The sequence below is a fragment of the Balaenoptera borealis genome, assembly GCF_965194805.1.
Source record: "Balaenoptera borealis genome assembly, chromosome: 3".
In the NCBI taxonomy this organism is placed as follows: Eukaryota; Metazoa; Chordata; class Mammalia; order Artiodactyla; family Balaenopteridae; genus Balaenoptera; species Balaenoptera borealis.
The window spans coordinates 17,331,868-17,346,054 of NC_138866.1; the positions used below are offsets into that span (position 1 = coordinate 17,331,868).

A 14,187-nucleotide genomic window follows, 5' to 3' on the forward strand; every position below is an offset into this window, starting at 1 on the left:
TTGATGATGACATTTATAGAACCATATAGCTCCAAAGCCATTCAAGTAGAAGTGTTATGTCCACTCACAGGGAAAGGGACTTGGTGGGAAGAGTTTTGTCAGTCTAGCACTCCCTTGTAAAAATACAAAAGAATATTCAAGTCATTTCCCTAAAGGATCTTGATTCTTAGAAGGGAAAAATACTCTTTTAATCAAATTTTTATAACAATTATTCTCTCACACCTCATAAGATGTTTCAGACTCAAATGAGGGAAACAATAAAATTTTTTCTAAGTGAAAAGTATTATTATCAAGGTTTTCTTTCTGTTGTTGTTGCTTTTTTTTTTTTCCAAACAACTCACAGTTTGTACTGGTTCTCAGAATTACCTAGTTTAATTGTAGAATAAGTTCTGTTCATACAATTTACTGATTCATGTTAATCATATGATTTATAAATTATAAAATATAGCCATAGTACTAGCATTAGGAAAAATAATTTAGAAAGTGCTGTTAGAAGTTCTAATCCTTAAATAGTACCCCTGAGAAACAGATTAGAAGATAAATGAATTGTCCAATGCCATATGGCAATGACTGCTTGGACCAAGTATTCAAATCCAGGGCATCCTTTTGGAAGTCCTGTGGTCTTGATGTCTATCCTATGATGCCTTAGTAAACCTCAACTTTAGTCATATTGCTCATATTAATAAACAAAATATTTGACCGTCAACATGTCATTCCCCTTAATTCTTCTGCCAGCAAATATAAATGCCTGTTCTCCAAGCCTGAGTAGCAGTTAACCCACAGAAGCACAAAGTCCTAATGCAAGATTTTGACCTTGCCCACACTGCTCACATTCTAAAAGGTGATGACAATGTGCTGAGTCTTTTGATGACATAGATTGTTTACTTACAGTTTTTCTACCAACAGCTTAACAACGTTATACAGAGTTGCATAAAGTGGTTTGCAGCCCTGTTGTCAAAAAAAATAAAATACGCTGTCCACAGTGTCCTGGAAAACTGTTAACACATTGTTAGTAGTTTCCAAGCAAGGACATTGTTAAACATATTTCATATTAATGTAGTCTAGCTCAGTGGCAATTTTCTCCTAGTAGAGAAATATGGGGTTCCTGAAAGGCTTAATCAAATAACACAGAGGGCACTTGAAACATTCACAAGTCATGCATTGAACTTTCTCTCCTTGTATCTTAATAACCAGATAATACAGTCTATGCCTAATTACAGAGTACATTTTTAATGTTGGCTTCCAATGGGTTCTATTTTTTTAGAAGTATTATATTAAGAAACCCATAATGTAGAGCGATACAGCTGTTTTATGTACATTTGACTGGAAGTTTTTAAGCAAAGTTAAAAGGTGGAATGTGATTACTTGTTCACTCTACAGTGAGTTATTAATCAGAAGAGGTTAATGAGATTCAACTAAAGATTAGATGCTTATGAGAAATCTAATAGTGTGTTCTTAGGGAAAATAAGAGTTTCTCTGTAACTGTAGTATAGAGATGAATAGTTATCAGGACTCTGGTACCATGAAATAAACTAACCAGCTACCAGAGTTAAGAAGAAATTTCTTTGGCAATGCAATATTTCTCAATTAGGTGCGTCACGGTGAGTTTATGGCATTCTCCTAAACCATCCATCATTAGACGCGGTAGGAAGCAGAATGCTCCACCGGATGGACCATTGGCCAATTGTGGTGCGTAAATTACTGTTTGGAATTTACAGAACCCTTCAGATTCTAAAATTCAACAGGATTTCCTCTGGGCTCTGGAGACTAAATCCTCCCTTTAACCAGAGCAGATAGATTTATGCTGAAGGAATGTCTGCTCTGGAGCAGAGGAGAGAAAAGCTATATATATGGCCTGGAGAGTGTGGTCTCACTTTATCTATCAGTGATTTTAACCCACTATATTATTTTTTCCCAGAATTGTTTTGTTTATATTGCTGTTGGTTTGTTTCATATCACATTTATTTTAAGACTGGTTTGGATTTGGGGGGGTCAACTATATAAAATTGAGTATTTAGCTCAACTCCTGAAACTTCAGAGAGAATATATCCTTTCCAATATAACTATAAACTAAGCCACACCACTGATTTATTGTCTACTAAACATCAGAGAATGTGTAGTATTTGTTAGGGAAACCAGGCAATGAGGTAAAACTGAAATGTTGACATTAGGATGTTCATATTAAAATCTAGTGTTCTCTATCAAGCAGCCATGCATTTTTCTGGCGATTAAGACTGAAAATTAGACGTAGGAACTTGCATCCTGATGCACTACAGATATTACATAAGTGATATAGCCTCAAGGGCGTAATTAGAAGTAAAAACATAAAAAGTGCACAATAGTGATGACAAGTACATGAGAAAATTGGGTATTTAAGAAGACAGGCAGTAAATATTGTTCCAAAGGATTGTTTTCCTATGAAATAAGAATAAAATGTAAGTTCAGAGGATCTGAACAACTACCAATACCAAAATCTGGATTTTGAATTACTCTGCAACATTCATTCATGTAATAGCCATCTGACTTACTCTGATTTGTTTTCTGGAATTACTAGCTATTGCTGAGTAGCAGTTTTCTGGAGCGAATTACCTACATGCACAAGTATCTCATTTCTTGTTGAGATGTTTCTATTGTAATAAAATTATTATTTATATTAAGGCAACTTTTATTTCCCTATGGCTCCGAAACATACATGCTTGTCCCCTTCAGGCCCAGTGGAACAACTCTAATCCCTCTATGACCTACATCCATTTTGGGTGTTCATTGTGTGCCAAGCATTGTTCTAGTTGCTGTGATTAAAAATAAATAAATAAAAAGGCACCAGAATGAGTAAGACAAGTCCTTTCCTCTGCGATAGCTTTGCAGTGTCCCTCTAGCACCTACTATTGGCAAAGCCTAACATTGTGACTGTAGATAAAGGAGAGATGTTTATAGGGTCCAGGTATCTCATCACAAAGCTGGCCAAACAAGGATGGATTTGGAGTGAAAGGGCAATAAACTGACAACTGGCACAGATGCAAAACAAGAGTAAGAAAAGTCAATCTGGAAACCATTGCAATAACAGACAAAAAAATCAGTCCAGGCAAAGGCAAGGACAGAAAAAGTATATGAATGGGGTGGCTGGATGATAAAATATATAAGGCTGGATTTGTTTTTACTCAGTGAGTTTGATGTATATAATGAAAATAATACATTGAACGTTGGAACCTACGAAGTAAAATTGAACTTGCATTTGAATCTCAGCTCCATCACTTATTGTCTGTGTAAATGCTTCTCCCAACATCAGATTCTTCCCTACAAAATGTGGTAAATAATATTGTGTCTCCCAATGTTGAGGTGCCTAGCACAAAACCTAATACATAATAGCTATTAAATACACCATTGTTAAGTATTTTGCTTTGCCTTTTAGACTTTATTTGTGGTAAGAACATCTAAATCTTGTGTATTCCTTATCCTTCTCTATTACCCTGATAAAAACCCATTTTTTCTATCCCCTCCTGCTATCCTATACATATATACTATAGCCATCACACATAAAGGATCAAAATTATAAGGCAAATCCATAAAAATTAAATATTAATTACTACAGAGTATTGATTGGTACAGTTTTATTGTATTACAACCCAAAACATAGAAAGAATGTGCAATGATTTTCCACTTAATATGAAAGCTAATTTTAAAATTATGTTTCCTAGATAAATATTTTAATACTTATCACAGATATATGTGAAGTCTAATTGTATTATTATTCCATGTTCAGTACTTCAGAGAATAACATTAATTCCATACAGTACACAGGACATTTTCTGTAGAGAAAAGGTTGATACTTACATTTCAAGACTCCTCTCGGATTTCCATTCCTTCCTTGGTCAATGGCATTCTGTGAGCACCACACTTTCTGAATGACCATATCTTTACGGTTGGAGCTGAGTGGGAGGATGAGAAATACCCTAACTATGGATCACTTGTTCAGGGAAGTCCTTGAGTGTTCCATCAAAACAGTTTAGTCTCCAAAAATGTCTCAGTACAAATCCCATGAGAGGATTAATGGTTCCTTTCTGCCTTTTGCCACAATTCACATTTACTCATCCAGGGAATTTTTTGGGCTTCAGACACAAATTTATTTCAAAGTGGATTAGTTATTATACTATAAAATCAATCATTTTTAGACCTGGTTTTCATCCTTCGTCCAGGCAATTCAGACCCTACCTTAATGTATTCCTTGATTCAAGAGAAGTAATTTCTTCCTTCTTTTGTCTTCTTTGGAAGTAGTTTACACCTATCTTACGTCACATTATATTTTGCCTTTCACTGCAATTAGGGAACATTTATCTCCCAATATCAGATTATAAACTTTTAACGCTTGTGCCTTGGTTTTCTCATACAGTTTAGCATCATATCTTGTAAGTGCAGGGGCAGAAGAAATGTGTGGTGAATTTAACTGACCTGAGACAAATCACTTTCCATAGCAATGTGCATGGATCTTCAATGGAGACAAGATCCAGAAAAAAACTAATTTAAACCAACCATTTTAAGAGGACTTAACAATGACCATAGCTATCCACCCCCACCCCCGTCATTTTTAATTTTGTGTGTCAACTTGACTGAGTCATGGGGTGCACAAATATTTGGTTAAACATATACTGGGTGTGTCTGTGAGGGTGTTTATAGATTAGATTAATATTTGAATTGATAAACTAAATAAATCATATTTTCCTCCCCAAGGTGGGTGGGCATCATCCATCCATTTGCTATAGACAATGTTTGTGCCCTCCCCAACTGATATGTTGAAACTTATGTGATGATACTTGGAGGTGGGTCTTTAATAGGTGAGTAGATGATGAGAGCTGAGCCCAAATGAATGGAAACAGTGCCCTTATAAAGACCCCCAAGAGCTCCCTTGCCCTTCTGCCATTTGAGGACACAACTGAAAGGCAGCCATTTATGAACCAGGAAAGCCTAATCAGACACCAAATCTACTGGCGCTTTGCAACCTCAGAACAGAAATAAATGTCTTTGCTTACAAGCCACCGAGACTATAGTATTTTATTATAGCAGCCTGAATGGACTAAGACTGAAGACCTGGACCACTGAAGTCCTGAGTAGAACAAAGGCAGAGGAAGTGGGAATTAGCATGTTCCGCTGAGGAGGGACAGGGGAACCATTAGCTCTATTTGAAAGGTGACCAGTATTTTGAAGGGAGCGGGATTTTGCCTTAGCACCTATAATACCAACCTGTAGACTGAAAGCTGTACCTAGACCCCACAGTTCAGAAAAGTACAAGCCATGCCAGTATAATATGATGAAATAGAATCCAAGGAAACAGATGTAGATTGACCAGTGTTTGCTGTGTATGATTCAAACACTCTCTAGAATGACACTAGCTCAACATGGAAATCACATATATCCATGTAACTAAGGAGAAACAGACTCTTTGTGAAGCACTAAAAGACCATCAATAGGTCTTTACTGTTTCTCACCAAAACCACACGGTTTGTGTAAGGATCAATTGAAAGCATAGAGTGCAAAGTGTCGTGAAAAGATTGGAATTATTATAATCATGAATTATTCCTCTGATTTTTGTTACTCTGGCTGTGGTTTTCTCTACATGGCACCATAATGAAGCAGAATGCCATTACTGCCAAGTTTCCTGATCAATAAAGAATAATAAACGAAGGTAATTCACATCTCGTCATAAAATGGAGCTCTTCCAGGCCCACAACGTTGCTCATTTCAGTGTGAATGCAGATTTGTTGGGCTTTTTACAATGTCAGGATAACCAGTTAATTCCCCAAACTCGTTTTTCATTGGAAACTTTCGAACACCATGAGTCAATATTCAGTCTCTTGACCTATGTCCAACAAGGAAAACACAGAACTCCTCTCCTCTCAATGCAAACTTGACTTGTTTAATAAAATAATCACAGATATCAAGGTATGTTATAAATTGTTTTTTATAATTCAATGTTCTTTAATTTGCCTTTTCTTCTAAATAAATTCCAACCCCACACAGAGGCCTTGATATAATCCACAAATTCATCCAGTGGTATATGATGAAGCATAGGTTTGCTTACAGTATACACTGGCAAACACGAATGATGAGAGTGAAAAAAAATTTTTTCAAATTTAAGATAAGAAGGGATTTCTTTTAAAGTTGCTTATCCTACTCCTCTTTTCTTTGGAGTCATTTCCAGTCATTGCTGGGTGGGGCAATTAGAAGAATTGATTATTTAAATAGGACTTTATCTTTAGAGGTTGCACTTAGGGCAAGATAAATGTTGGATATCTTGGTAATGGAAGCTCTCCCCACGGGTATTGGAGTTTTCTTTCAAAGTGAGTTAAGTGCCATGATAAATACTTTGAATACATACCGTCCACTATGTTTTCAAAAGATGTGAACAACTTGACATAGAAAGACAATAATATGCATTTGCCACAAATTAATGCATTTTCAACCCCTTTCCAAGGCCTGGGTGTATCAAATCCTGCTTGTAGATGGTCTCAGTGATCCAAACTGTCCCTTTCTTCTTTTCCTTCCTGCACAGATTGTTATCTGGGAGAGAATCACATACATTTACAAAGAGAATAACTTATCAGAAATGGGAAACTGCTCAGAGAATCCAGACTCAGCTGTTCCCATATGTGCTCAGCTTCTGAGTCATTCTGGTTCTCAGGCGAGATGGGCAAATATCTTTTTCACAGCAATTTTCAGAGCCATTTGGGCGTGTCTGAGAGGCAAAAAGCTGTTATGAACATGCATGGGGAAGTCACCTTGCAGAGAAGTAGAAATGGTAGCTTTGAATCAAACTAAAGAACGATTTAAAGAAGGAACTGTTTTGTGCTGTGTATGTCATTTATCCCCTTCCTTAGGTTGGCAGATAATTTTCTTTCAAGTATGGAGAAATAATATATTTCAATATTGTCAAGCATATTTGTCAACATATTTATATGAAATCTGAGTCATTCACAACCATTTCCCTTTTTCCAGGCACTGGCAAATCAATGGTACCCAGTGACTACAAATAGTTTTCTCAAAAGACTGTCTCCCTTTTCAACAGACAGATTGTCAAACTACCAACAGGATTGTTCAATGTTCTAGAAATAATGCTTACTTGACTATTGCAGATTAACACTTTTTAGGCATCAGTGATATTAGAAAGTTACAAGGGCTGTAGTATTTTTTTTTTTCCTTAAAGAGAAAGCAGTACAACAGTCCAGGGCCCATCAGAGCTGCCACCTGAATGCATAAAAGCACTTAGCAGCTACTTTTTCTTTCTTCAGGCAAACCCAGGATTCTCAGTGTTAAACAGATGTCTTGGGGATAAAGGGAGTAATTTGAAATACTATTAAGTCTCTTTAAAACAAAACAGAAGGAATTTTGAGCAGTAAGAATATATACATATATGATAACATAATTCAAAGATGATTAGAAGAGTGATGATTTATAAAAGTATAAAAGAAGTACTGAGAAAACAGTAATTTACAAATAATGAAGGCAATATAGGGACCCTGGCTAGAGTACAGAACATTTAAAAGCTTCTGCTTTCTTTCTCAGACTGAGTAATTTCCCTTCTCAGAAATCACTATGTGGTTCTGATATTTTTTCCCCATATCATGATACACCCACCACTCCATTAACTACAGAGACCTAGGTTGTATGGTTTGAGATGCCTTTGTCTCCCAGAGTCTAAAACTTCTAGGGATGATTGATCAGTTCCAACACTTCTAATACTTTTCAAAAGCATCTGCCCAGGATTAGTTTGATCCAAAACTTAAGAAAGCTGTTCTTTTGTAAGAAGGATGGAGCCTGAAAGATGGAGAAAGCTTAATTTTCAACCTATGGGAAAACTTTATAATTCAAGGTGAAGTCAAACTATGGTGACCTGAGAAAACCTGAGGAGAAATGTAAGTTATCAGAGATTTTATTTTTATGGCACAGAATTCCTTAGTGCTGAAGAGCATGAGTGTTATGATCAGAAAGTCTGGGCTTTAGGTCATGGCTCTGCCATTTACCAGCTATGTGACCTCAAGCAAGTTATTCATGCTTAAATTCCTTTTCTATAAAACTAGGATAACAATTCACAAAGGGTTTGGTGAAAATTATGTAAAGTGATTAAGACAGTCATATATAAAGTGAAGAACAATGATAATTATTACAATAATAATTACTTTTATAATATTATTAATAATTATGATAATTCTCAGGGACTTTGAGGTATTATGTTAGAATGTTCTACACATATGACTGGCTCAGTATGAAGCCTGAGGCAGTAATTAGAAGATCATTTGAGCTAGAAATTACATGATCTCCTGCTTCTGATAAAATACTTCTCCTTACCACCTCACTCTACAGACCTGACTCTGCCCTGAGTAGGTGCTTGCTGCTTTCTGAGGATGCTGTTTCTCGAATAATCCCAAAGACTGATAATGGACTGTACTTAATTTACCCAGTTTTCTTCTGAATTTTTTTTCCTCCCAGACTCATGGCCCTGATTTCCCTATGACACGTGTTTGAAAACATCTCTATCCCCTGCTGGGCAGCGTGATCACAATCCAATAGATAGGAAATGAATTCAATCAATCAAGTTGTATTTATTGAGTTCCTGTTGGGTCTCAGATACTATTGTAAGTGGTGACAATGCATCAATGACAAAAGATAAGCATCCCTCCCCTTATGTACCTTACAGAGAATGATTGTGATTTCCATAGAGAACTTCTTTATCTTTGTCAACTAAGATCAATCCTGCTCTGAACAGGAAGATTTCTGATTTCTGATTCATTTCTCATTATTTCTTCTCTGGTACAACATGTGTTCACCTTCGGTATCTCTCTGAGGATAACCTTTGCCCCCACTTCTCCAAGGATGAAGTTAACAGAACTAAGTGCCTAGACCAATGTACAAATAAGTAAAGACAAAAAAAAAAAAAAAAAAAAAGAGAGAGAGAGAAAAAGAATAGAAAAGAAAACTATACAGAATAATAAGTCATAACCATTATAATTTTCACCTAATCCAAGACCCAACTGAAAAGGTGTACTTCCTATCATGTGAATGATTGAGTTTTGCACAGGATTAAATGCTGAGGAGTAAGAGTGAAGATAAAGAATCAGAAGATATAAATTCTTGTCTCAAGAAACTTGGAGGAAGTATTTCAGAATCAATGATGAAAGAAAACCCCACATCAACACATTCAAAAGTATATAAAGAGGTTATGTGAAATAATAAAAGGAAGAGGATCTATGTCAAGTATGTGTCTGTTTATGTTGTACCTGTTTGATAAATTTCTCTCCATTGAGAAATTTAATATATTTAAAGGCAGGCCCTCCAACTATCTTAACTTTCTTAACATTACTTTAGTTTGATCAAAGAATTAAGTCAAAAGAGGTTGGGAGAATTAACAACTAGAGAATAAGATTTTTAAATTGACCACAAAATAGCAAATGCTGGCTTTGCAGACGGCATGTTGACAGATTGTGGTGACGGGTAGCCATGGATTGAGTCACAGCAGAATTTGGGCATCCAGAGGGCAGTGTGACACTATTGGACACCAAAATAATTAGATAAAGGACGCAGAAAATAAGAAAGTGGTCCAGAAAGGAAAGTAAAAGATAACAGAGAAAATATTGCATTTGTTGAGAACCTGTTAGCATTGTATTTGCAACAAAAATCATCACTCATGGAGTAAGTTTTAGTACAGTTAGGATGCTATGGTTGAAATTAAGTTATCAGGGTTAGTTAATACAAACTTTAAAAAAAATTACTTTCACTTTTGCCTGGTATCACCAGTCAAGTAGAAAATTGGGAAAAGGAGAGAAATTTTTAAAAAGAGAAATAGATGTCCTACATCATTTTCATCTACCCTCTTTTTTTAATTAAAATAAAATCCCAGTCACAGGATCTCTTAGAAGTAAATGAATTTAAGTACTGTAGTTATATTATCTTGAAGGGAAAATCTAAAATGATATATTGCATTGGGTTATTATCATCTATAAACAAGAGTAGAAAGTGTTAAACTGATACTGAGAATCTTCAGCTGTGCTTTAGATCCAAGGGCAAATATTCTTTAATTATGTTTATATTGTTTACTCTGTTCATTGTTCAGTTTTGTGTCCAATATTCTGAAATGAAAGATTTCACAGAAGACCTGGGGAAGACACTAGCTTTCAACAAGTTTTGTACTAAGTATTTGATCTAATCTGTATTATTTGATGCAAACTGACTCTGCCTGGTCTGTGCTTTTTTTTGTTTGTTTTGGTTTGGTTTTTGTGGTCTTTTTTTTAGCTCTCTAAGCCTTAGTTTCCTCATTAGTAAAATGACAATAGCATAGTACTGACATTACAGAGATGTTTTGAAAGTTAGTGAATGAAAAGAACTTAGCAAAAAAGCTCAGCTGATGTTAACTTTCGTTAATCAATTTGATCCCAGTAAAAATCCAACACACCTGTGTGTGTGTGTTGTGTATAAACTAACAAGGTGATATAAAGAAATTCAAAAGACCTAGAATAGTTAAAATTATTTTGCAAGGAAAAATTGCAAATTTTGTACAGGGAAAAAGAAGTCTTAAAGTGTTATTCTACAAGAAAAAAAAATTTGTTTATTTATTGATCCCCAGATGTGTTTTATCATTTTGTGACAAATTTTACAAGTGCAAAGGTGACACTTGCAAGTTTTGTTATGACTATAATTCATGTGACATTCACTCTTTTATCTTGCAAGTTATTTTACTAAGCACCACATATTTAAAAAAATCGAGGGTGGAGGTGGAAGTTTTCAGTGAATTTCCCCTAACACCATTAAAATAAATGAAAATAAGGTAAGAGAAAAACATAGCAACAGTACAGGTAGATTGAGTTTGAAATTTTCTAAATAAGATATTTTAGGACATGTAAATGAAGAAAACAGTGGTTTTTAAAAAATCAGGTGAGAAAAACAAACAAAAATAACAAAATGTCAAATGTTAGCTAATTATAGAAGAGAAAATCAGTCTGGTGTTTGCAACTGTTAAATGGGAAAAAAATTCAGCTATTTTTTGGCTTTTAATTATTATAAAGTCATTATTTTTATTAGGTTTTATTTGTTTCAGTGGAAATTGGAAAGCAGCTGACTGTTGGCAGGAAAAGAACTGTAATACCCCAGAACTGTAAGGAAAAAAAGATATAAAGATATGAATTGCTGCATTTGACTCTACTTTTGCGTGTGAAGATGTATTATTATTCTCATTAAGTAGCTCTGACCATAACTGTGAGGGAAACTCGGAGTACTAAAAGGCAGATGAATCATAAATTAAGGTTCAGAGGATAAAATTAAAAGATATCAAAGAACAGCAAATTTAAACCAAAGGTTTTATTGGGTAATGTGGGAGCAGGAAATGGAAGTGAAAGGAGTCCTTTATTAGGAGCTAAAATATTGAATTATTTAGAGTTGTGCAAATGGATATGACTAGGACCAATGGAATCAAACCAGGAAAATGAAAATTGTGTTTATCAGAGAAATGTTGCTAACTTTGGGGATATAATGAAACTGTCTCCCAGGAGACCTTCTTCCTCTAACATATAGAACTTTTCAATCTTAAAAGCCAAAATCTCATCTAACCTTGTAGCATCCTAGTTTCTCTTACCCATGCATGACCATGGCAGAATGAATTATGTTTTCAAGCCATAAAGACACTTATGTTCAATGAGTTATTTTGCCTGTCACAAATTAATCATTCCAATAACCCACTTAATAACAATACCCAATAGCCATCACCACCAACAACAAAGACCAGTCCTACCAAAATTATTACCATTATTGGAAGACCTCCTGACCTACCATGTGAGCATGTGGGAAACCTCTTCTAAGTTAATTACAGCGCTGTAAATTCTCTTGTAGGAAAAATAATTTCAGTCTTTCAAAATGCATCTGTCTCTCTACCCACAAAATGGGTCATGAGAAAGTCATCTTCATACCTACAGACAGACAAACATAAACAAAATCACACTGTGCTGAATACCTTTGTGACATTTACAAAGCTCCTCTAGGAAAGAAGAGAGGAGACATGGGTCCACAGTTTCTCCTTGAAAATCCTTGAGGCCAGATTTGTTTAGGAATTCAGAATTTTGGAGAGTTTGGGAAGGCAGTACAGTGCATCCACCTTAAACCTTTCCAACAGACCCGTCATCAAATCATTAACATTTCTGCCATGAAACTTCTGACTGTTCACACTAAGTGGCAGTGACCTCAGATGTTACAACCAGACTGAGATCACATGAGATCAGATTTTGCCATCAAGGAGTTTATGGAAAAAAATTCTAGTTTTCCTAGTTTTGGAATTTGAGAACTGCAGGTATGAGCTTGTGAGCCCACAGCAGGTATGTTTAGTACTTAAAGAAATCTGAATACCAAGTGAAAATAAATGTTCAAATGCCTCTAGATGTAATGATTGTAATTGCATTTGCATACATATCTTACTAAAATATCTTCCATTTTGCACTTGGGCCAAAAGTAATCATATTTTAACAAAGAAAAATGAATGATGAATAAGTGAATAAATCACCACGATTCAGAATCTTATAATATTTTAATGTGCCCAATAAAAAGTAAAACTCATATATATTTTTTTAAGTTGTGGTCCAATGAATAGGTCACATATCTTATTTGAAAAGTTTGTGTTTAATTTTCAATTTTCTCAGCTACTTCTGTTTTCCTAATTATACATAATCAATGAATAAGATTTATTTTATTTTGTTTTTAAAGATCTGGAGATGGCTGTCTGACTTTACAGGATATTCAGAAATGAGCTTGAGGTAAAGATAACTTATTCACAAAAGTAAGTTGAAGCAAACATTGTGGCTGCACAAAAAATATTTGCTAATGACTTTTTCACAGGACCTAATCACAAAAACAAAACTCCAGGCAGAACTATTCAAAGGAAATATGTCCATTTTTATTGTGCAAAGACACTGACCAACCCATTAAGGAAATAACTGCATTAAAACTCAGTTAACACATTTAAAATGTAAAATAAAGAGAACCTTATTTTAGGTACTTTTTTTTTTTAATGACCCTATTTTTTTAAAATTAATTAATTAATTAATTTAATTTTGGCTGTGTTGGGTCTTCATTTCTGTGCGAGGGCTTTCTCTAGTTGTGGCAAGCGGGGGCCACTCTTCATCGCGGCCCGTGGGCCTCTCACTATCGTGGCCTCTCTTGTTGCAGAGCACACGCTCCAGACGCGCAGGCTCAGTAGTTGTGGCTCACGGGCCTAGTTGCTCCGTGGCATGTGGGATCTTCCCAGACCAGGGCTTGAACCCGTGTCCCCTGCATTGGCAGGCAGATTCTCAACCACTGCACCACCAGGGAAGCCCGAGAATCTTATTTTAGACAAAAGATGAACACTCCCATATTACAAAGGAAATACTTTGAAAAAATTTTTTTCTAGAAATATCTAAATTTATTTCTCATTCTCCCCCATGTTATAAATTTGAGTTAAAATATAATCATTAGATTCTTAGGATGCAAAGCTGAATAATCTCAACAGGGGTTAGTGACCGGATATGCAATTAATTTTTTGCACTCCTGCTTATTGATGCAGAGCTTAAGAAGTTTTTTGTTTTAAATTTTCTTTAAAACATTAAAGACATTCTCTTGCTACTCGTATTGTCATGAAGGAGCAGGGATATTTGTATTTTTTACTGCCACCAAGTTTGATTAACAGATATTTTTAGAAATGATTTTACTAGAATAAGTAGGTAAATCCAAAAAGAAATATAAGCGTTAGGAGTTTTAAGGTTTTAAGAAGGTGTGAGGTCTGGTCAATGGAAGCAGATATTAAGTAGGTAAGTGTGTTGAAAATTTTCTAGATTTGATATGCAAGATTTGTTTTCTTTGCACATGATTTTACAACAAATGTATATACTGGGTGCTATTAGAGAATCAATCTGAGAAATTATTAATGTTATTTACTGGATCTTGTATAGCCCATATTGAGTGTATTTGCATATTTTCTTCAGCAAATGTGTCTTTACAAGTAACTTCCACACCTTCCTCAAAACCAGTGTGTGCTGGGGTCCTGGTCAATCATATTCCTGGTGAGTACAGTGGGGGTAAAATTTGAAGGGAAGAAAATAAAAGAATGGTTCTAATGTCTCCTGAGCAAAATCTCTGTATTGTCACACCACCATTATGAGTTAACTTATTTTCCCACTATAT

General features: G+C 35.2%; 1 long non-coding RNA gene across 1 annotated transcript; it reads left to right on the forward strand.

Annotated features, from left to right (window-relative positions):
* Positions 1-712: 712 nt before the first annotated feature.
* On the forward strand, positions 713-13,740 carry LOC309624957. Its single transcript, XR_014242265.1, has 2 exons — positions 713-13,020; positions 13,360-13,740. It is a non-coding gene; the product is annotated as an uncharacterized lncRNA (long non-coding RNA).
* The last annotated feature ends 447 nt before the right edge of the window (positions 13,741-14,187 follow it).